The 22,895-nt window shown below is 40.1% G+C and overlaps 1 protein-coding gene across 4 annotated transcripts in view; it reads left to right on the top strand.

Moving 5' to 3' along the window:
- SCN2A (sodium voltage-gated channel alpha subunit 2) overlaps positions 1-22,895 on the top strand; it is a 153,805-nt gene that overhangs the window by 5,093 nt on the left and 125,817 nt on the right. The window contains exon 2 of one of the 4 annotated variants that reach the window (XM_089519840.1): positions 18,781-18,934. The exons of the other annotated variants lie outside the window; for them this stretch is intronic. The gene's annotated coding sequence lies outside the window, so the exon portion shown is untranslated. The remainder of the gene's footprint in view (positions 1-18,780; positions 18,935-22,895) is intronic. 4 annotated transcript variants of the gene reach the window in all.

The raw sequence follows: 22,895 nt of genomic DNA, 5'->3' as shown, positions 1-22,895 counted from the left end.
CCAGTCATTGAGGTATTATTTTTCCTGTAATGTACAGTCTACCATCTCTACTTTTAAGCATTATACAATCACAATTCTTGCCTAAGTGCTTGCATTTGGCAGACACTGTAATCAAGGAAACCATGATTCAAAAGAAACCTCAAGAGCATAATATTTTAATTTTTGAATTTATCTTGTAAAGCAAGTTAAATATTTCAAAGAGGGAGAGTAAAGTGAGAGGAAACTACAGGGATGGGAGGCTACACATTTGTTTGTTTGTTTCCAGGATTTATATCCTGCCTTTCTACACAATGGGATTCAATGTGGGTTACACAGAATGGTTTAATTAAAAAAAAAATAAAACTTTTATTTATATACCGCCTTTCCTTCCGATCAAAGCGGTTTACATCATTAAAATTCTATGATCCAAGTTATAGTACAATTATCAAATAATCCATACAATTCTGGAAATACAATCAAAATTTTAAAAAACATATATAACGACAGTTGGGCATTGGATAAGAAACTTCATCCATTAGGGACCAAAATCTACAAATCAAGAGGGTATGCTTTCCGGAGTTATAAGTGATGGTGATGCTGCGATATGTGTGCTAGCATTTCATGGGAAAAGAATGATTTAGCTGACATGTGCTCTTGAGCTGCACAATATGGGTGAACAGACTTGAACTGTATTTATCACAGCACCATGCCCAGGCGAAAGTGCATGACCCACCTCTCAAGTCGCATTTTTCCCTCCTGAAAATTGATCCAGTTTTCTTACTGAAAATTAAAACTACTAAATATCCCCCACCAGAACTAGACCTTGGGAGTTCTTGACATCTTGGTGGAGAAAACATGTATCTGGCATCCCTTCCTCAAATAAGGGTGTTTTGTTTTTGTTTTTTGAGGGGGGGAATACCTGACACACATGATCCTATTGCATGCTGGATCCATGACATGACCCACTCAACCATGGAAGGCATTAAGGTCTGTGCAGACCATGGAGTTGACAAAGGAAGTGAGGCTGGCAGCTGCCAAGGTGACAATGGGTCCTCCATGACCTGGTCAACAAGGCACTAGTTGACCCAGACTTTTAAGAACTTCATTCATTTCTTTATGACACTCCTAGCCATAATCCTTTGACAGATTGCACCATTAATTTATTTCATTCCTTTCTGAGGACAGATCCACTTAGCACACGATCACTCAGCCATTTCTGCTATTTCCACTAAAGGTCTTGAATGTGTGGATGAACTGTCTTATGGATAACACCCATCAGCTCAAATGGTTTCTCAATGGTCTCTGTTAATGCATTCAGCTGTACAATAGGGAAATCAATATGAATCAACCCTAAGGGATGCCTGACAAGCTGTGGAAGGCATGAAAACCACATGAAGATGGTTGCATGTGTTCATTGCAGACAGACTTCCACTAAATCCACATGCTGGGAGCTGACTGCAATTTCCCAGCATGTGTCTTTGGAAATAAATACAAATATGATCTTCACATACATATTTTGTATTTCCTCTCACAGAATTCTAGCTAGGTGAGTTGTTCATTGTAGTATGAAAGGTGCTGTACAAGAAAGAAATGTGTGTAAACTTACCTTATGCACTTGCTTAGACTGCAAACAAAGGCTGTTGGTCTGATCTGTTGGAGCTGGCTAACCATGTGCTTAATATGACTGAGTGACAGACTTGCATTCATAATTTAGTTTGGCAAATTGGAAACTATTGCAACAGGATATCATTGGTTTTGGGTTGGCTTAATGTTATAATTGTTTCTTTTAAAACTTTCTGCTAATTTCTTTTTCATAATTTCTCATTGATTTTGTTATGGAGAGCTTAAAGTGAATGTATCAAGGGGGTTTCTCCGCAAGATTTCTTCAGAGGAGATTTTGCCATTGAGGTTGAGACAGTGTGACTTGCCCAAAGTCTCCCAATGGGCTTCTGTGGTCAAGCAAAGATTCTAAACTCTATCACTAAAATCACTATACCACAATGGATTAATTTCCCCTTGTTGTTGTTGTGTGCCGTCAAGTTGTATCTGACTTATGGCGACCCAAATGCAAACCTATCATGGGGGTTTCTTTACAAGTTTCTTCAGAGGGGGTTTGCCATTGCCATCTTGTGAGGCTGAGAGAGTGTGACTTTGCCCAAGGTCTCCCAGTGTGTCTACATGGCAGAGCAGGGATTTGAACCCTGGTTTCCAGAGTCATAGTCCAACACTCAAACCACCACAACATGCTAGGATTATGTAGATCATATATTGGGGGGGGGGATACACAAACTTGTGCCCCTGTAGTTTTAGAAAAATAAAACTAAGTTAATTCTGAGGTTGATTGTGAAGTACACATTTAGAGACAAAGATTGTTTTCATACATCTAAAATTGGCTTTGGATTGGCCCAACATGGTGCTGTCCCCCAACCAGTTTCATGCTGTGTACATTCAAAAAGCATACAGCAAACAGAGTATTTGTCAAGAGGGTCAGTGAATGCATGAGAGTGATTGTTCCAACTTCTGTAGACCCATCACTTACATCACCTTATTACCATCTCCTTAAATTAATGCTTTATGACATTGGAAATTTCTCCCATGTGTACCAATATGAGCATATCCAAAATATTCATTGATTTCGCATTTAGTCAGATGCAACTCTCAAATCAATAGGGCTAGCCCTTTCCAATTGTCTTTAAAGCTTCAGTTCAAAATTGCATCCTTTAATTTTAGAATGAATTAAGAATTTATTGTTGATGGGATGTAGACTGGAGAGAGCTCTGCCCAGAAACCATTCAGAATGCTGGAGTTCAGCCACAATGTACAGTAAATAATTTATATATGTTTTTTGCCATTGACCAAGATCAAAGTAAATTTAGTGCTCTGCAGAATAATAGCCACAACCAAGCTCCATATAAATGAGATTAGAGACATTGCTTCTCTTCAGTGCATTGGCTTTGAGGCAAATGTCTATGCATCTTGTAAATTCCCTTTCTAGGAAATGTGGACTGGGATTATAGAACATGCCTTCACTCTACATTTTCTGAGTTATGGGATACATCTACACTGTAGAAATAATGCAGTTCAAAATGACTTTAACTGCCATAACTCCACCCTACAGAACCCATTTGTAGTTTTGTGAGGCACCAGCACTCTGGCAAAGAAGGTTAAAGACCTTGTAAAACTACAAATCCTAGGATTCCATAGGATGGAGCTACAGCACTTAAAGTGGTGCCAAATTGCATTATTTCTACAGTGTAGATGCACCCACAATCACCATAGAATCATATAATCATACAGTTGGAAGAGACCACAAGGGCCATCCAATCCAACCCCCTGCCATGCAGGAACTCTCAATCAAAGCATCCCCAACAGATGGCCATCCAGCTTCTGTTTACAGACCTCCAAAGATGAAGACTCCACTACACTCCGTGGGAGTTTGTTCCACTGTCAAACAGCCTTACTGTCAGGAAGTTCCTCCTAAAGTTTAGGTGGAACCTCTTTTCCTGTAGCTTGCATCCATTATTCTGTGTCCTATTTTCTGGAGCAGCAGAAAACAAGCTTGCTCCATCTTCAATATGACATCCTTTCAAATATTTAAACAAGGCTCAATCCAATACAGGGAGAGGATACAAATAAATTATATTATTATTATTATTATTATCATCATCATCATCATCATCATCATTATCATCACCTCTCAAGCTTCCCTTCTCCAGGCTAAACATACCCAGCTCCCTAAATTACATACCCAGCTCCTCATAGGGCATGGTTTCCAGCTCTTTCACAACTTTAGTTGACCTCCTTTGGACATGCTCCAGCTTGTCAACATCATTTTTGAACTGTGGTGCCCGGAACTGGATACAGTATTCCAGGTGAAGCCTGGCCAAAGCAGAATAGAATAGCACTATTACTTCCTCTAATCTAGTTCTATTGATGCAGCCTAGAATTGCATTGGCCTTTTTAGCTGCTGCATCACACTGTTGAGTCATGTTCAACTTGTAGTCTCCCAAGACTCCTAGATCCCTTTCATACATAGTCTCCTTAAGCCAAGTGTCCCCCATATCTATGCATTTCAATTTCAATTTATTTATTTATTTATTGGTCTTAGGGCCGATGCAGACAGGCCAAAATAAAGCTGCTTCGGGTCACTTTGGAGGTATACTGTTTAAATGATGCATGCGTTCTAAGAGGCCAGAAGCTGGGCCAAAGCTGTGCTCCAGTTCATATTATTAATATGAACGGGCTGTTGTTGTTAAGAAAGTGGCAGAGACTATTCTCTCCTGTTGTTGTTGTTGTGTGCCTTCAAGCTGATTCCGATTTATGGTGAACCTATGATAGTGTTTTCTGGGACTGAGAGTGTGTGACTAACCCAAGGTCATTCAGTGGGTTTCCATGGGTGAGCAGGGAATTAAATCCAAATCTCCAGAGTCCTAGTCCTCTGCTTAAACCTAGGGTTGCCATTCATCAGGACCTCCAAACCGGGACAAATGTAGGACAAAATTTTCAAATGTAGGACACATTTTTTTGTGTCCTACATTTGAATAGGAGCCTCGGAGGCTTTTCCTCTCAGCCTGGGCCCCGCCCTCGGTGGGGGCGGAGCCCAAGCGGGGGGGGAATCCTCCCCTTCAGGGAGGCTTTCCCTCTCAGCCTGGGCCCCGCCCTTGGCGGGGGCGGAGCCCAAGCGGGGGGGGGAAATCCTCCCCTTCAGGGAGGCTTTCCCTCTCAGCCTGGGCCCCGCCCTTGGCAGGGACGGAGCCCAAACGGGGAGGGACTCCTCCCCTTCAGGGAGGCTTTCCCTGCAGGCCTTGGCCCAAGCTGCGAGGGAAAGCCTCCCTTAGCTTGCCATATCTCGCCCGCGGGCGGGGGCAATCCCGGGGGCAGCGCCAAACTGGGGCGGGACCGTGTGGACCCGCCCCAAACCGGGAAAGTCCTGCCCCCAGGCGGGAAATGGCAAGCCTACTTAAACCACTACACCATACTGATTCTTTTTTCTTTTCTTCTTTTACAAAAAGTTATATTGATTTTGGTATTGTTGGAACATTTTATCTCTTGACAAAAGATCTGCTAATTTGGGACTTAATAGGTAAATATAGCATTTTCCATGCAAAAGCCTGGTTGGCTAATGTAGAATAAACTTCAGTTGATATAGCATTTTCCATCTTTTCAGCTGCTCTTCTCTAACCACAATGCAGTAGGATGCTATGAAAAATGTTCAACAAGCAATGCCTTTTACCAGCCCAGAATTCATATTACAAGATTGCATACAGTGCAATGTAGGATGAAAGCTGGCAGTCAGAGAAAGGACATTCTCTGATGACCCTTGTGCCTCAGGGAATCATTGGCAGCATAAGACCCACACATGCAAGATTTCCCCCCCAAAGTAGTAGCAGATATGCTGACTGTGCAATGCAGATGCAGAAGTGATCCATTTATCTTTCAAGCAGTCCCCAGGCTGCTGCAATATGGAGGTGGGGGAATAGTGCTAAGTCATCATGTTTTTTTTTCTATAATGATTATTTGTGCAAACATACCCGTGATAAATGGCTATATATTGGCTAGAGTTGTACTTGTATATTATCTGGGATAGTTCATCCAGTCTCTTGTTGATTCACAGCAGACATACACAAACAACTTGTGTTCAACAGATCATTTCCAGAAATTTGTTGTACAGAATTTCAGCAATTTAAGTGGCAATGTGCAGCCAAGAGGAGACAGGGATTTTTAAAAATCATACAGTATCAGGCTTTATTTTATTTTTAAACATGTAAATGGAGCATCATCAATTGAACATTTAAGGAGGGAGAATATTTTTATGTATATTGTTTACTAGGGGGTTCATGAGAAGCAAGTAGTCGAAGTTGGAGGGTGTTTGAATCACAAGTCCCCATATTGCAGGCTGTTAAAAGATAGGCTGGCTTCCAAAACACAGTGCATAAATAATCCACTTTGAGACTGTTTTAACTGCCCTGAATTAATGCTAGGAAATTCTAGAAACTGTAGTTTTGTGAGACATTTAGTCTTTTCTGTCAGAGAGTTCTGGTGCAACAATAAACTACAATTCCCAGGATTCCCTAGGACTGAGCCAGGGCAGTTAAAGCAGTCTCAAACAGGGTTGTTTCTGCACTGATAGACCTCTAGCTAATTTTTAATAGTAAATCAGAGAACCAGTATGGTGTAGTGGTTTGAGCACTGGGCAATGACTCTGGAGACCAGGATTCAGTTCCCTGCTCAGTCATGGATACCCATTGGGTGACCTTGGGTGAGTCACACACTCTCGGCCCCAGAAACCACCATGGTAGGTTTGCTTTAGGGTCACCATAAGTCAGACAACTTGAACACACACAACAAGAACAAATCAGAAAGTTGTCAATAACAAGTGGTTTAAAGGAACTGTGCAAAGTGCTAAACCAACTTAAGGGGAAAGGTTCAGCATCTTCATTAGCTCCCTTAAAGTTTAGGCTAAAATCAGGAGCAGATTCACCCCCTCTGTGATACTAGAGTCATCTGCCTATACTATTCGGTGGGTGGGATTCAGAGCATCATCTTACCCTACTCAGGGATGCTTTCACCATGTGATTATATTACTCCATCTAAATTCTCCTTTAAAGTAATTTCTCAGCCTAAACTTTAAAGGAGCTAAAGAAGATGCTGGTTCAGCACCACGGATAGTTCCTTTAAATCACTTGGCGTTGAAAACTTTCTGACCTGTTGTTGCATGGGAAGGGCTGCTATGAAAGAATCAGGCAACATCCTAAGGGATAAAGACATGCAGCTGAGTACTAAAGTCAGATTCATTCATTGTTCTCCCCTTCACCATGTATGGATGTGAGAGCTGGACAGTGAAGAAAGTGGATAAGGAGAATATCAGCCCATTTGAGATGTGGCGCTGGAGAAGAGCACTAAGGATACCATGGCAGCCAAAATAACAAACAAATGGTTCCTGGAACAGAACAAGCCTGAAACTTCCCTGGAAGGCAGGAGGATCAAACTGAGGCTATCCTACTTTGGCCACATCATGAGAAGGCATGAAAAGATGATAATGCTGGGAAAGGTTAGTAGAAAGAGAAGCAGACCACATGCTAGATAGATAGACTCAATCAGGCAGGTCATGGGAATGAATGTACAAGACCTGAGCAGAGCAGTGGAGGACAGGGAGTCTTGGGAGATGTCTAATCCACAGGCTTGTCATGAGTCAGGCCAAACTAGAATGCAGTTAACAACAACAAACTGGATACCATAAAGAAGAAAACCATAGAATATTTTCAAACCTGAATAAATCTAGCCACCAGTCACAGTTGTTGAAATGTTGGGGAGGGAGGCCAAAGGAGGGTTTGGTAGTTAACTGGTCAGAAATGGACAGTTCTGTTGATGTCCTAGAGGGAGGACTGGTTAGGGATAGGGACAGAAATACAATCAAGTGTAAGATGGAGCAGAGTCCTTGGTTTGGAGGAAGCTGAGAGTATAGTGAAATGTTAAAAGAGTTCAGTGAGAAGTTGTGGCTTTGATGCTGAATTGTTATACAATCCAAATACAGGCATACCTCAGTTAACAAAGCCTCTGACAAAAAGAAGCTCCTTTTTGCAAAGTCTTTTTATGTCACCCAACCCAGACCCTTTCCTTCTCATCCTTTGACTAGCTGGTATCACTTAGCAGCATCAGCATTGGGAGGACAGTGAAGAAGGACTGTAGACAGAGACTTTTGACGTAGGTTTGAAGCAGTGTGTCTGCAGTAAAGAATATAATAAAGCTTGAGTTGGGAGAGAATGGGGTTCTGCTGTAGCCAATTCTGTTGTAAACAATAGCTCCTTCAAAGAATTCCTTACTGAGCATGCAAAAATAGCAAATACAGAGAAAAGAAAAGAAAAATCAGATAAGCCCATCTCACCAGCTGCTTTATGCAAGATTAAAAAACATGCATGGATCTATAAGTTTGGCCATCAAAATGTAAATCATAAGAAAGGTGGAGGCTGGTGGGGGAACAACACATCCCTCAATGCATTTTGGAAGAACCTTGCAAGTGGCCTCCAGAAGATTTACAATGTTTTTGATTAGTTATGCAAGTTTTATGAGAGCTGGTTAGTTCACTTCACAAGTGCTTATTGAAAGTTTGGATAAAAAAATTAGCTGAAATATGTGAATTGTTCTTCTTTTTTTAAGGATATGGGAACCTATCCTATTTCTGTCCATGTTATGTTTGGCTCTGGTACCAAATTTTCTGTTAAAGAAGAGTACTTCTTTATCTAGCAGGCAAAGAAATTTCAAGAACACATGTACTTTGTTAACTGAGGTATACTTGTATATGCCAGATGTTCAACCTATCCATTATTCAATTAACATTTTGTTATTTTTGTTGCTATATATCTCATCTTGGGCATATTTTATTTGAGGATTTGTAAGAACAATAATGCCCGATCAATTAAAAAACAATATAAATCACATTTGCTTGTCCAGTGTTACAGTCATGTTAGAACCCCAGTTACAAAAGGCCAGGAATGGTTTGTAGGTTGTTACATCTGGTGTCTAAGCAAGCAACCTGGAAAGAGGATCTGACACAGTTACATATATTGTGTGCATGGAAGTTATTCCATTGTGCTTATTTCATAGTAAGCCCTTTTGTACCTTGTGGGAATTGCTTCCAAGGAAACACAAGTAGGATCAGTCAGTTTGCTGTATGGCTGCAATATTAAATGATATTAATATATAGCAGTTACAGAATAACTGCAGTCCCTAATTCTCTTAATGAAACTCCTTCACACCCTCCCCTCTGAGTATTTTGCAGTTTAATATAAAACATACCAAGGGCATCACAACTTTTAAAACTGTAATAAAACTTTGCAGTTCTGCCAACTGTTCTTTTTGTGAATTAGCAGAGACAAAGCCTTTGGGGCTCTGAAATCAAGCCAAGGGCAGGTCAGCAGTATCAGTGCCAATGTACGCGAGGCAAAAACCCTGAACAAGTGTAGATATGCTTCGTGATATTGATCCACAGTAATGTGCCAGATAGCTGGGTACAAAATATCTTTCTCCTCAGAAGTAAATTGAAAACTCAAGTAGGCAGCAAGCAGACTTTACCTTTCTAATCATTAATTTCTGTAGCAAATTAAAAAGTAAAAGATCACACATTTATATTGGTTTGAAATTCTAACCTTAATTGGGGTATAGAGGGCAAACAATCAATGCAGTACAGAATGCAAAAGAAACAATATGAGAGATTAAAACATTAGAATATCAAAGCCCAAAGTTCCTTGGGAAAACTGAAATATGCTTACAGCCAGATTGTAAAGACTAGTGTATATATCTAGCATATATATTTAGATTTATCTACTACTACTCAGGGATGTAGCCAAGGGGGGGGTGTTCTTGGGGTCTGGACCCCCCTTCCATTAGAAAAATGAATGGTGTGTGCTGCTGCGCCACCGCACCCAAGCCCCATTATAATGGTGGCACTTAGTCTGGACCACCACCACCCTTCCCAAAATCCTAGCTACGTTTCTGTACTACTGCATATATCTATATCTATCTACTATTACTGCAGCTAAAGGGAAATCTGGTTCACACAACTGGCCACACAATCTTGCATCATCATCATCAGTCTCCACAGTTCAGGCCCAGTACAAGGCCTGAATAATTCCACATTGTGGATAGGTGGATGTGTAGGATCACAGTAATACTGTCTTTAACCAGCATGGCATAGTGGTTTGAGTGTTGGACTGTGACTGTAGGAGTTCAGGGGTCCATTCCTTGTTCAGCCATGGAAACTCAATGGGTGACCTAGTGCAAGTCCTATGCTCTCAGCCTCTGGGGAAAGCAGTGGTAAACCTCTTCTGAACAAATCTGGCCAAGAAAACCCTATGATAGGTTTGCCTTAGGGCCACCATAAGTAGAAAACTCCTTGAAGGTACACCACCACCACCACAATAACCAGTGCTCTACAGAATTAACAGTGCTCCAGCAGTTCAAAATGCCATGGGTTTTTTTTAAATCCACTTTGAAAAAATACTACTCTGCAGAAATGTAACTTCTCCACTTTGTGGCCCAGTAAAAATCAGTGGAGTTTGTTTCAGTTGAAGAAGGTTTCTCAAATGCTGGATGGTCTCATCTAGATCTGGTGAATAAGGTTCAGCTTGGTAAAAATGGGATCAGGCCTCTGCTCAGGTTCAGTCTCAAGGAGTCCAATTAAAACAAACTAAAAAGAATCAGTGTGTCCTGATAAATTTCTTCCTAGATTTCTTGCCTGCCATCCCAGTGACAATAATATCTGTATTAATAGGACAAGGCTGTAATCCCACTAAACAGTGGATTTTACTTGCTGGGCAAGGATGTTTCAGATCAGGCAGCAAGATACATTATTATATTAAAACTTTGCGCAGTCTCAAGCTTATTTTTTAAAATCTGAAGATGTCTGTGATCTATTCCCTCAGCTTGCTTCACTACAGCTTCAGTTCTGGATGTTTACATTTCTAAAGGTCTCAATGCCCTGCTGGATCGCAGAATTTCCACCTCCAGGTGCTAACTCATTTTCCTGTGAGAACAAAAATGTATTTTTCCCTCCCCTAATGTGGCCGCGTAACACTGCCCTTTCTATTCTTTTCTCGATCCTCTGGGACAGCTTGCATCTTAAGGGGTTTTGCCTTTATGAACCCACAATTATTCTATTTGTTTTATGAAATTTAAGCCATCCCAACAAGCAGTGTGCATAGCATGAGGAAGCAAAGCCCAACCAGCTGTTTCAAATGTTTTAAAAGCAGCATTTTTACAAATTGAATTGTGGGCCAATTAGTCAGTCAATTTTCCTTCCTATAAAAAAAATGGCAAACTCAATAAAGAACTGCTTAATGTATCATAATACCACTCTCTATTGTCTAAGCTTTTCATTACTCAGTGTAACAAATATCCCAGCCAGGATGCAGAGATGGAAATGTAAAAGTTCTGCTCCATGAAAAAAGCACAAAGCCCAATATGCTACCGTTTCAGAAATTAGTGGAGGTGTGAGAGCTAGAAGAGCATAAGCAAACCATAAATGAGTAGAAGGGATTTTTCCTGATGTCAAGGAGTAATAAATTCCAAAATTTTCTACCTTGTCTGTCCTGCCTCCCAATGTAAGCTCCCTGCTTACTTTGATGGTTATTTTGAGAGTCTGGAAAGGCTCTTCTTAGTATTCAGATAGAACAGAGAGGTAAGAGACAGATTCATTTTTAAAGTGAGCACAAAATTGCTCCCTCATTTCTATTAGAAATTGGAGGGAATAGGGAATAGCAGTGGAAGATAAAAATGGTTTCTTTCTCTCTCTCTTTTGCGCACGTGCAAACACTCCTCTCTACCTACCCCCCACACATTTGCACAATGTTTGAATGGGGGGGGGGGGTCCCATAGAATGGGCCCTGACCATTGTAACCCTTACAACGTATGGGAAGAGGTTCTGTGTTTTTACTGCTTTATGATCTCAGAGATCTTTCACATGAACTGGAGAGGATCTAGAGTGGTCTAGAATTGCTGGCTTGTACATACTATGCACACCCCTTGCTGTACAAAATCCAACAGAGGTGGGAATTAAGTGGCCTCCAGATATTTTTTGACTCCATGTCCCAGCACTCCTCAATGGCAATAACAATAGCAATAACAATAGCACTTACATTTCTTTACCACTTTATAGTGCTAGGCACTCTCTAAGTGGCTTACAGTGTGTTAGGCAATTGCCCCTAACAAGGTGGGTACACATTTTGCTGACATACAAAAGGATGGAAGACTGAGTCAACCTGGAGCCCTGCAGGATCAAAATCACAACGTTTTGGCTGTAGTACCAGCATTTAACTATTGCGCCACCAGGGCTCCTGGGTGACTATGCTGGGTGAGGCTGTTTGAATTGTGGTTCAACAATGTCTGGAAAGCTGGACAAACTCCATCCCTGATATATAGTATATATGTTCAACATATCAGAGGTAAGTCATTGCTACTGTGTGTTCTGGGATGGGCATGTCTAACCTGTCTGGCCCTGTGTAACCCCTCACACTGAGGTGGTTTTGAAGAAGCATCAGAACCTACCACACTTGTAAAGAAAGTCAGCATGAGATGACCCATACGTGTGCCACAGGAAACTGACTCCCATCATTCCACATTAACTCCTTGAAGAGAAACAAACAACTTTCCCCCAGCTTCTTCTTTGAGAGTGCTTCCTGCTTTGAAATGATTATATATCTTACTTATTTCTTATATTGTTGAGGAGCAGAAAAAGCAGTAGTGAGAGTTGTTCATCTTATTCACTCTTTCTTTTTGCTGTTGTGTGCCTTCAAGTCATTTCTGATTTATGGCCATCCTAAGGCATGCTATCATCAGGTTTTCTTGACAATATTTGTTTGGAGGGGGTTGCCTTTTCCTTTCCTCTGAGGCTGAGAGAGCATGACTTGCCCAAAGCCACCCAGTGGCTTTTCATGTCTGAGTGGGGATTTGAACCCTGGTCTCCCAGAATCCTAGTCCAGTGCTGAAAACACTGCACCAGTGGCTCTTGACTCTTTGTTGTTGTTAGTGGCCTTTGAATCAATCGCAACTCATGGCAACTCTGAATGAGATGACTCTAAGTCCCTCTATCCTTGCACCTACCTGGTCAGATCTTGCAGATTCAGGCCTGTGGTCTCCCTGGTTGAGTCTGGTGGTCTTCTTCTCTTTCTACTTCTCTTCACCTTCCCTGCATCATTATTTTTTCAAATGAGTCCTGTCTTCTCATGATGTGGCTGAAGTATGACAGCCTCAATTTAGTCATCTTGGCTTCCAGGGAGAGTTCTGGCTTGATCTGTTCTAGGACCCATTTATTTGTCTTTTTAGGTGTCCATGGTATCCTTAGCACCCTTCTGCAGCACCACATCTCAAATGAATACATTTGAGGGAATACAATGCCTTGAGTAATTCTAACTTATGTGTCTACCTGTGTATCTTTACACTTTAGGATTTTGTCTAGTTCTTTCATAGCTGCCTTCCCATTCTTAATCTTCTTCTGGTTTTTTGATTGCATTCTCTGTTCTTATAATTTAATAATTTGTTTTATTTATATACCGCTATTCCAAAGATCATAGCGGTGAACAGCAAGTAAGCTAATTAGCAAGCTTATCAATGTTTGATCCAAGGTATGGGAAATCTTTCACCATTTCAATTTCCTCATTATCTAGGTTGACTTTATGTAAATCCTCTGTGGTCATTATTTTTATTTTCTTTAAGTTTAACATTAGGGCTGTCTTTACATTTTCATCTTTGACTTTCTTTAGTGATTGATCTAAGTATGTGATGATTTCTGCTAGTAGTATGATGTCATCTGCATATCTTACGTTGTTGATATTCTTTCCTCCGATCTTCACTCTTCCTCCTGCTGTGTCCAAGCCTGCTGTTCTTATGATATTTTCTGTATACAAATTGAACAGATAGGGTTAAAGGATGCAGCCATGCCTCACTTCTTTGCCATTCTCTTTCTCTGTAGTACAGATTCCTCATCAAGAAGAGCAGATGTAGTGGCACTCACATTTCTTTAAGAGCATTCCATAGCATTTTGTGATGTATGCAATCAAAGGCCTTGCTATAGTCTATAAAGCACATGTTAATTTTCTTCTGGATTTCTTTGGCTTGCTCCATTATCCATCATATGTTTGTGATGTGGTCCCTAGTGCCTATTCCTTTACTGAACCCAGCTTGGACATCTGGTAATCCTTCCTTCATATTAATATTTGATTTTATATTAAATTATGGTCCATGGCTTCTGGAATATATTCAAATACAAAATAAAAACATAATTACATTCAAAACTAATAAATCAGAAAACAGCAATAATACCATCTACAGATTTGGGCAGCACAAAAATTAGGGGACTAAGGCAATAAAATCAATGCTTACTAAAAAAACTCTGAAGGAACACAATTGTTTCAGCTAGTCATAAAAGTGAGAAAAGGAAGACAAAGGGAACAAGCTCCAATGGATCAACAGAGCCTCAGGGCATGTACCAAGGCAGCAAGTTCCAGAGTCTCAGAGCCAACACTTGGAAGGCCCTGTCCTACATGCTTATCATCCAGTCTGACCAGAAAGAATGGGAGATCGGTGGGGACATAGTGCAAAGTCCTTTCCAAGGATCTTAGTCAGCAGGCAGTGTCAGACAGGCAATTCTTCAGTTATCTTGGACCAAAGACATTTGGTGCCTCAAAGCAGCACTTTGAATAGGACTTGAAAATACACCAGGAGGCAAATATACTGGATAAGGATGTGCCCTAAATAGCTGGCCCCAGGTATCACCAAAACAGCACTATTTAGAGCCAATAGTCACTTCCAGATATTCAGAGGCAAGCCTATGCAGAGACTGTTGCACTTGTATAAAGTCTTCAGTAAAACAGGAAGGCTCTGGGATCTTATCTTCAAGTCCTATTTACCATTTTGTAGTACAGGCTATTAAAGAACTTATTTTAATTATCCCACATCTTTAGGGCAAACCTGCACAACCTGGTGACAGACCAAACTGAATGAAACCTACCTGGATGTGTACTGCAGTCTGTCAACTGTTCAGCATCCCGCTTTTCACAGTTTCCCAGGCAGGGTGGTGAGCCACTGTCCTACATGCTCATCAGCCAGTCTGATCTCATAGTATGGGCTTCATTCTACGATTGACTTTGACCCTTGCACAAAACATATCCATGTACATACAAACATAATTCACATCCGATCTATATGTTTTCTTGCTCGAATACGTATCAAAAGGAAGCCAATGCTGGGGTAAATGTAACTACATATTTAGTGTAGATGGGAGAAATGGTCATGTGTCTTCCATTTTATTTTATTCTGTGGAATTGTTTCTTTTTTTGCATTTTAAATTTTATTTTAATTTAAAAAAATATGGTATACATTCACTCTGTTTAAATCAATTTCCTCATTATGTTCACTACAGTATTACCAAATAACAAAGCATACCTTTATATTACATAATATTGTCTAATCAACCTCTTTACTTCCCAAGATCGCCCCAAACCTCTTTTTTCTCCCACTTCTTTTAATCATTTTTCTTTCTTTCTTTCACCTTCTTTCTTAATTAAATATCTTTCTTTCTTAATTTTCTATCTCTTCTGCCCTTCTGCTTCCTTCTTCTATTTCATAGTAGTTTTCATATTATTATTTTTATTTTTGCCCTTTTCCCTTTCTTTCCTATCTTTGTTTTTAATTTATCTGTCTGATCTTATTTTTTCCTTAATATTGTTTTTTCTTCTCATTTAACCCTTATCTGATTGATTTTGGCTTTTCCTTTGATTAACTTCCTTTTCATCAGCCATCATTTATTTTGAATTCCTATTGTTGGTATTTTGCCCCATTTCCCCCTTAAACACAAAATATCCTTTTCCCATTCTTTTATAGTGTCTTCCCTTGTTTCCTCCTTTAGTTTCATAGAAAGTAAATCTAGTTCTATCATCTTGTAAAGTTTTATTACCCATTCATCTATTTGCACTTCCTTATTCTGTTGAATTGTTTCAATTGTTTTGTAATTCAGTTTGTTATTGTTTGTAACCCACTCTCAGATACCCAGACACTGGGTGTGATATAAAGACTTTAACAAATTCTCTTCTTCCTCTTTTCTTCTTTCTTTGTACCAAACTGCAGAGCTGCCTCTTTATTTGAATGGTTAGTCCTCATTTTGAAAGATTAGAGGCAAGAACATCACATCTCCTTAGAACAGACGTTACTTCAGAAAATAAATTTCAGCTGTACAGAACAGACACTACAGCTTCATATTTTTGAAATATTGATTAACCTAGTTGCTCCTGAGAGACTGAAAAGAGGTGCGAGAACATGGCATAATGATTTGGGTATCCAACAGGGAGTCATTTTAACAAAGACCACACCAAAGAAGCATGTTAACCCGGAATGGATCTTCTCATCCAGATTGCTAATAATGTGTCACTAGCCAGGTCATATAAATCCAGTTTTCCATTTTACTCACACACACACAGTCAAATGATTACATATATTGTATTGCCATATACATCACTAAAGTGTTGTCAGAGTTTGGCTACAATGATTCAATATACATTCTTCTGTGAGCAAGCATTGTTGATTTTCTAGACTTATAAATTAGCCATTATCTCTCATATTGCATGTGGCCCCAGGGCTGCACTTTTTCCACTCTTGTCCTGGAAATCCCAGGGAAGAATTCTGAGGGTGAAAATTAAAATCGGAGTGGAGGCCTTAGACTTCAAATGCAGCTTTGTAGGCTACATGAAGTCCATAGGTTGTACATTTACTCCCCTGCTCTAAGCACTATGTAGTGTACACAATGGGAGTAAGAGAGGACTAGTGAAGGCTCATCTTGTCAATACAATGGGTGTTAAGATCAGAAGTGACCATATAGCTAATACAGTACAGTGGACCCTTGTTATACGCTGGGGTTTGGTTCCAAGATCCCCCGTATAACAAAATCCGTGTATGCTCAAGTCCCATTGCATATAATGACATAGCAAAATGGTGTCCCTTATAAAAAATGGAAAATCAAGGTAAATTTATACTTTTTTGGAACATTTTCAAACTGTGTATGCTTGAATCCGTGTATAAAAAATCCATGTATAAGAAGGGCCAACTGTACTCAATTCCATGTGGCTTGGTAACTTGGCACTTGGTATCTCATTCATGATTTTATTTAAAGGAACTGTTATAGAGTAGACCCTTGGTATCCATGGGGGTATGATTCCAGGACCCCACATGGATACTAAAATCCATGCATGTCCACATCCCATTAAATACAATGGCATAGTAAAAAGGTGTCCCTTATATAAAATGGCAAAATCAAGTTTTGCTTTTTGGAGGGTCAACTGTACTACTTTAAAATTTTTGTTTTAAAAAACTGTGAGTGCATTTTAACTTGGCTGCACCAGATACAGGTTGAGTCTCTCTTGTCTACAAAGCTTGGGACCAGAAGTGTTTTGGATTTTGAATTTTGGAATATCTGTAGTTGCATATACATAGATAATTAGATATCCTGGAGATGTGACTTAAGTAGAAGCACAAAATTTATTTATGATTCTTATACTCCTTATACACATAGGCTGAAAGTAATTTTATACAATATTTTAAATAATTTTGTGCAAGAAACAAAGTTTGTGTACACTGAACCACCAGAAAGCACAGGCGTCACTATCACAACCACCCATGAAAAAGTTTTGGGTTTTGGAGTGTTTTGAATTTTGGAATTCCAGATAAGGGAGACTTAGCCTGAAGTATTTTGATTTTATGGTAGTAATTTCATAATGTAATAATAATAATAATAATAATAATAATAATAATAATAAAAGTTTATTTATATTTCCCGCCTCTCCCTATGGATTGAGGTGGGCTTACAATAATAAAAATGGAACACCAATTTCCATATATAAAATACGTCTTAAAATCAAGACAGCACATTAAAATACATATATCAACATATCATTCACTTACTCAGAAAGGGATGTCCCTTCAGTTTTATAAAAGATCAGGGGGATAAGCCCACCAGAAAAGGTCCATTTTAATTGCTTTCTTAAAAGCTTCTAGAGTAATAATCAGTCGGATCTGTACCGGTAAAGAATTCCACAGTTTAGGGGCCATGACAGTAAATACTTTGTGGGAAGTTGACAATAATCTGGTGTTTGGATAATCCAAAAGATTCTTCCCGGATGTTCTGAGAGTGCGGGGCGGATTATGTAGGGAGAGGTGTTCTCCCAAGTAACTGTATGTTTGTATGTAACTGTTTGTTTGTTTTTTCAATAAAGCTTTAAAAAAAAAGTAACTCGGGCCCAAGCCATATAGTACTGTGTACTGTGCCCAGAAGCTGATTGGCAACCAGTGGAGGGATTTTAATACAGGTGTTATATGGTCAGATCTAGGTGTTCCAGTGACCAATCTAGCAGCCGCATTTTGAACCAATTGAAGCTTCCGAACTTGGTACAAAGGTAGCCCCATGTAGAGCGTGTTGCAGAAATCAAGATGAGAGATTGCCAGTGCAAGTACCACTGCTTCAAGGTCCTTTCGGTCCAAGTAGGGACGTAGTTGGCATATCAGCCAAAGCTGATGACAGGCACTTTTGGCCATCGCATCTACCTGAGATGATAACTGTAGAGATGGATCCCAAAGTACCCCCAAACTGTGTACTTCGTCCTTTAGGGGAAGTGTAATCCCGTCCATGACAGGTTGACAAATCTCCGTCAACCTGTCCTGGACGGGATCACACTGCTCTTTAAATTCACTGTGTGTTGCTAATTGTTTCATGATGTTCTTGGACAATGGAAATGTTGGAGAGAGGTCCAGATCAGGGATGTTATGCAGCTCCAAGGCATTCTCTATGACCTCCTGACTACTCCTAGACCTGGTGTGTATGTGTGTGTGTGTGTGTGTGTGTGTGTGTGTGTGTGTGTGTGTGTTGTGTGATTTCTCTCCGAATTCTGATGCACATGGTTTTAAAATGGTTTTATCTTTTAAACCCATTTTAACCTGTTAACTGTATTTAATGTATCTTTTTCTGGATGGGGGTTGTAATCTCTAAAAGGAAGTGCTTGCTTAGGTTGGAAATGGAGTCAAGTCAGTCCAGATTTGGCTTTTACCAGCCTTTTACTAGCATGGACTGATCTGTCAGCTATAACTGCTCTTGAAGAAAGTGAACCTGGGCATGGTGATTTATTAGTTTGGTTCCCTCCTGATTAGAGTACTGTTATAAATTATACCTGAAAGTGCACCAGAGCACAATCTGGAAGCTTCAGCTAGTAAAGAATATGGCTGACAAAACTTTTAACTGGTCCTGTCTTTAATTTATGTTGTCAGGTGGCTTCATAGAACACCAGTAGTATACCACTACTGAAGGAGATTCATTGGCTATCAATTGGCTGTCAACTTCAGTTCAAATCCATCTTCCCAAGACCATCTTCCATCTGTCCTGTTGTTATTTCAACGCTGTAATCCTAAACATACTTAGAAGGTAATAAATAGCATTAAACATGATAAAGAATACTTTTGAGGAAACTTAGATAAGATTGTGCTGCATGCTCAGTTGGCATAGCTCCTATTTTTTCTGTTTACAGTACCTAGCATGCTGTTGGCTCTACAGCAGGGGAGGGAATTGTCTTGAGGCAGGTTGCCAAATTCCCCACTCCTACCCAACCATTTGCTCGTGATCAAAGACATCCCTGTAACCCATTTGAAGTACCTACTGGAGCTTTTTATCTGACACTTTGGCCAAGGACCAGGCTTCTCTCCTTCTCCATCTCTGGTGGAGTAAGAAGACCTGGAGGCATACTTGCATGGGATTGGGCATGGAGGGAAGTGAAAGCTTGTGCCAGTATCCAGTGGCAGCTTGTGTTGTGCATGTATTATTAAATTAGTATTATTTTTTAAATATCCTGCCACATATTTAAGGATTTCAGAGGTGTCTGGAGCTGTGCTTGGGCACCCCTTCTGCACCTAACCAGCATACCAGCTGGCCCCATTGTACCCATTATTTGTGAAACGTTCAGGACCCACATAGCCAAGGAGACCTTTAAATGCATGAGATGAATGTAAAAGTGTTCATGCAACCAGGAATTGCATGAGCTATGTGCTACAACAGGATCTTGGCCTAGGGTTGGGGAGATCCAGACTCAAAGCCCACTTCAGCCACGAAACTCACTGAGGGGCTGTTCATGCAGACCTTAAGGGGTGGTGGGACACTGCCTCTTTCTTAGCTGGATCAGGGCTGTGGCAACTGCACGCTGTGATCCTGATCCAGCCTTTCCAAGGTGTGAAAAGAACCCGCAAAAAGTGGGTCATATTTGCACCTGGAAAGGGTGCCATAGTCGTGTTGCCACAGCTTGGCGGCACTCCTTTGGTGCTGCATCATATGGATGCAGTGCCAGAAGAGCACCATGATGCTGCATGGTGTGTGGAGTGGCGCGAAGTATCATGATGCCCTGGGGGCAGAACTAAGGCATGCATTGTGGAGACACAATGCCCCTACTCCATCCTCCAGCCAGCCTTTCAGGCCGGTCTGAAGAGCCCCTGAGTCACTAACATGACCTCACAGGGCTGTTGTGAGAATAAAATCAGGTATATGACCCTGAATTCATTGGAGAAAAGCTAGAATATAAATAAAATAAATAGTAACAGCAGCAAATACTAAGAAAATGGAAACTAAGCTTTACTTAATAGACATCTCTGAGAATCCACTCAAAAATACAAGCTGATCTCATTAACCCTCATACTGATAAGAAGGATGGTATACCCATTTCACTTAATTTGTGAAAGGTATCACAAAAGTGCTGGAACCTTCTTGCCCAGTAATTTTTACTATAGACAAAATTTGAAGACGTTCAATTTTTAAAAACTCCAAAACCTGGATTGCAATGAGAGCCATTGTTGTAAGGAAGGATGCAAGAATGAGGATGCTAGGACAGAAACAAAATACAGAATTTGCATTCTAGTAATGGATGAGCTAAGGAACCCCAGATGACTTCTGTTTGGGACCATGACTCTTTCCTTCCCATTACTTGGCAATCTGCAGAAGCAAGAAGCAGTCTTTGCCACAGATGGATCACGCTGCTCACAGTATGTCCAAAGCAGGTGAAGAAAGCAAAGAAACATGCCCACTAAATTTGACGTGTTTATCTATGAAGGAGCTCAGTTAATTCCACTCCAAGCAGAATTAACTCTGTGGCAGCTGGGACCACGCTGCTGCAGGGCACTGTCACTAGCAGCTTGACTCCCAAGGGAGAATTTTCATTTAGTATCCATGAAAATGTCATTTGTCCCTGGGTGGGATAATAGTGAGCTCTCCATATGTTTATAGAGCTGCTAACTTTAAAAGCAACTGTCTTGTATGAAATGTAAAGCCTTCTAGCTTGCAATATCTTACACATTCCAGCTTTTGTAGGTCCTCCACTGCCTGACTTCCATAGGAAAAAAATTATGGCCTAAATCCAGTTGTCAGTCCCCATTAGAGTAGCTCCATTAAAGTAGTTATGAATGATAAGTGAACATTTATGCAAGGCCAAATGATTAAATTGATCTATTCGGCTTGGGATTAGTAATTGGATGTAAGCATGTACAGTACACACATAGAATGTACAAAGAGAACTTTGTAAGAGGGTTGCCATAATTTGGAATTGACTTGAAGGCACATAACAAAAATATTGTCCTTGGGAGATACATTAAAGCCCCAAAAACATATTTCATTATCTTCTACACAAAACAGATAACAGAAAGGGAGAATAATTTCCCTACCTTTGGACTGAAGCTACTAGCCACACACTTTTATTTTTAAAACTATATGACATCAACCAATTTTCACTCTCCCAACCCATACCATCTATTTTTATGTTCATATATGTTCAGTTTTATGAGACTAGCAATAGGCAACAAGATTTTAAAATGTTAATGCTACGTAAGACCTGAAACAAAAATTAAGTGAACTGAATGAAAATAGAGACTCCATCCTCATTCCTCTTCCCCTGCCCTCTACTTCCTTTCCTATACATCCTTCATAATGGTTGTTACTAGATCTGGCCTCAGAGCATTTTAATAAAATTTAAATCCCACATGCAGAGGTTTCCATAGGCAGAGAGTTCCACAGATGCAGGCTATTAAAAGAACATTGCCCCCTATTTTAAAATAGTTAAATTTCTGTCAAGCTTGGCAGTTTTAACAGCCAAATTCCTTTCCCTCTGACCACCTCCAAAGAACTTTTGTGTCTACTTTTTCCTCCATGATAAAATAATTTAATTTTTTTCAGAGCATACTTTATTGAGGGTCGTTGTCAGATTCACTAGGTTTTTTATTCTGCCTTATCTTTCACCTTTCACTTTTCCCTCCCTGCCCTGCATCTATTGTATCTTCTACTTTGGCCTGCTTGGCCAAACATCTGAAAACTATCTCACATACAGTTAGCAGGATGCTGCAGAGCAATCCAGCATGACACAACACACACGGTCATGCACACTGTAATGGTGCACAAAACAACTTCTGTCAACTCCAACACAATTTTCAAGACAGGCCAAACCAGACAAACTATTTCTGCTTGTGCCCTGCCAGGTCTGTTTTATCTATTTGTTTCTAATCTGCCCTACATCAGCAGATCTCCAAACCATGATTTGACTGGATTCCATGTATTTTACAAATTAGGAAGTAACATGCCCATATTCTCCACTTAACACTCAAGTAGTGCCAACTGAGTTCTCTTACAATACACAAATTTGCAAGTACCTGTCTGGTGTATCCCCACTCTCCATTTTTAGGTAAACTATACCTGAAAACTAAATGTATGAGGCAGGCCTCATTTCCAATTTCACTTACAGCTCCAACATAATACTTTGTGTGTAATGGATAGTAGCTATCAGAGCTTGGAAATAACTATTAAATTTACCTATCTACTAATTCACATTTTTTTACTCTAACTGTATGTAACCGTTGAATGTTAACTTTTATGCAAATATTACATAGTACAGAAAACATATAAGCTGAAAGACACTCACAAACATCTGGTAAGAAAGCTTTACCCTTGATTCACTGACTGATCTTTGCACTACATATTAGTGCAATTCAATTTCCCCTAACTGGAATGATGGCATTATTCCTTTTTCCAACCTAGACAAACAATTGTCAGTGTTTGAAGGGTTACTGATCAGGGCACATGTTTGCTAGGGTGAGGAGGGGAGAAGTTGAGGACAGTCTCATATCACTGACAGTGCTTAGGTGAATAAGTTATAGATACCATGCTTTAGCAATCCTTTCAGCAGTTCGGAAATTTGCCATTGCAGTTTCCATATATGTTGAATTAGAAACCCAACCATCTCTAGCCATCAGTCAGGCTGTATAGTTTGTAGTCAAAAATAGAAGTACCACTGGGGAATAACAGTGACAATCAAAATACAACAAAATCCAAAATCCACAAAGCAGCAATACCTTTATTT

This window comes from Sceloporus occidentalis, unplaced genomic scaffold (assembly GCF_023333645.1).
Source record: "Sceloporus occidentalis isolate IW3139 unplaced genomic scaffold, rSceOcc1.0.p SCAF_4, whole genome shotgun sequence".
NCBI lineage: Eukaryota > Metazoa > Chordata > Lepidosauria > Squamata > Phrynosomatidae > Sceloporus > Sceloporus occidentalis.
This window is presented reverse-complemented; position numbering and strand designations above follow the sequence as displayed.